The following is a 1984-nucleotide window of genomic DNA, read 5'->3' as shown; positions in this document are numbered from 1 at the left end:
CCCACCCGGTTCCTCCGCCCACCAGGCTCCCGATCCCCCCGCCCCCCCCCAGCCTGGTCCCGGCTGCGCGCCCTGCTGCCAGCCCGGGCAGGGGCTGCGCTGGGGGTCCCCGGCCCGCACCCGCCCTGCGCCGCGCTCACCCCCCCGGAGGATGCTGGCTGCAACTTGGATCGGGGGAGGGAAGGTCCTGGAAGCCGAGCGCCTCCTGGCTATTTGCTCTTCTTTATTTGTTTTCTCCTCCGGGGAAGGAGGCGGAAAGCGGGGAGAAAAGGAAAGGGAAAGAAGGAAGCCGCGCTGGCCGCGGCTCGCGGTGGCCTCCGGCTGCGCAGGAGCGAGGCGGGAGGCGAGGTGAGGGTCGCCGCTCGCTTACTCCTGGGTTTTTTTTTTTTTTTTGGCAAAGGCGGGGTCTCGCTTTGCAAACCAATGACACAACCCCACATGGGCCGGTCTCGCCCCCTACGGATACTTCTCACTACAAATCGGCTCTCTCGGGGGATTAGTGGCTCCGCGAAAGTGCTCACTGGCCCGGCGGGCGGCCCGGGGACCGGGCGCGGCTGGCACTCCGCGGCCCGCCCCCAGCACAGCCCGGCCCCGCCCTGGAGGCTCCAGAGGGACGCGGGGGTCCCGGGCGATGGAGGTGGGGGTCCTGTGGCCGCCGCCTGTAGTCCGCCTGCCCCCGCCCTCCTTCCTCCTCCACCCCTTCCACGTGGGGCCCTGGACTGATGGCCACGTGGGGAGATGCGAGCCCAGGCGGGCCTGGGCGCGGGTCCCCTGGGTGGCCTCGGCTCGGTGGGGCCCCCTTCCCGGCTCCGAGGCGCCCACTTCCTCCTGGGCCCCTGCGCTGGCCGCCTGTGCCTTCCCGAGCCCGCAGGGTCAGGCGCAGGCCGGCCGCAGAGGGCACTTGCGCTGCCCAAAGCCAGAGCCCGGAGACTGCCCGGGAGGTGGCGGTGGCTGCGGTGCGCTCCGCACTGCCCTGTGCTGGAACTTGCAGCCGGGTGTGCGCTAGGAGAAGCCGAACGTTTTTACACTGGATCTCACTGGGGCGATTTTAAAGCCTGGCCCTGGGTCGGATCCCTGGCCTGGCGGAGGGCTGAGGCCCTAGGGTCGCGTTCTCGCCCTGCTGCGGCCACGACTCTACGGGGTCCCGGAGTCCTGCGGTTGGAAGCTGGACTCCCAACGACGGTCCAGGCACCTCGACCTCCCGGGTCCAGAGAGCAAATGGACTGCATTCCTTAGCCTTGACCCAGGCATCCGAGCGCTGTCCCCGGAAAGGTGCCAGCCGCGGCGGGCTGGGGAGGCTGCTCCCAGGGCTCCCCAACTCTAACCGACTTCAGCCGCGCGCCTTCCTGGGGACGAGCTGAACGCAGCCCTTGGATGCGTTTGCTTTTAAATCTTTATTGGGATGTTAGGAACTGGATTGAGATGTTGAGCCGTACGATCGGGGAGGGGGGCTAAGGTCGCAACTTTGAAGGCCGCAGGGACCGCCATTCTGAGAGCCACATCGCGTGGTGTGGCCTAGTGAGGACCGCACAGCCTAAGGGGCGAAGAAATTTACAGCGGAGGTGGAGCCGATGAGGCCACCGAGCTCCTGAACCCTTCGCTGCGTTCCTCAGAGCACTGCCTTCCCAGGCTTTATCTCGGCCTGTTTGCTAAAGCTCACACCCAGACCGCCCACGTGACGGGCAATGTGAGGCTTTTATGATTGCTTCATAGTCAAACCAGGTTTTAAAACTAGATAAATGCCTCCTACCTGGGGTGGCAGCGCGGGAAGGGCCTTCAGCGAACCCGCCCCCCCACCCCACACACACGGTGTTTTTACTTGTCCTGGCTAGGCCTGGGGCCTGTAGTTCCACAGCCTGATGGTCTGTGGGAGAGTTCGCAGGTGTGTGTCCCCTGGTCTCCATCATCCAGGGGCAATGTGCCACAGATTCGTCTTCAGGCTTCTCCGCAGCAGCACGTTCAGACCAAGCTCATGGTGCCCAAG

General features: G+C 65.9%; 1 protein-coding gene across 1 annotated transcript in view; it reads right to left on the bottom strand.

The window, feature by feature from the left end:
• The window catches only part of Ctbp2 (C-terminal binding protein 2), a 150693-nt gene extending 150328 nt beyond the window's left edge, over positions 1 to 365 (bottom strand). Inside the window, exon 1 of the mRNA XM_008846005.3 lies at positions 141 to 365. The gene's annotated coding sequence lies outside the window, so the exon portion shown is untranslated. The remainder of the gene's footprint in view (positions 1 to 140) is intronic.
• Positions 366 to 1984: the final 1619 nt, after the last annotated feature.

Source organism: Nannospalax galili, unplaced genomic scaffold, assembly GCF_000622305.1.
Source record: "Nannospalax galili isolate Female #2095 unplaced genomic scaffold, S.galili_v1.0 scaffold362, whole genome shotgun sequence".
In the NCBI taxonomy this organism is placed as follows: domain Eukaryota; kingdom Metazoa; phylum Chordata; class Mammalia; order Rodentia; family Spalacidae; genus Nannospalax; species Nannospalax galili.
Note: the sequence above shows the minus strand (reverse complement) of the source record. Positions and strands in the feature narration are given on the sequence as shown.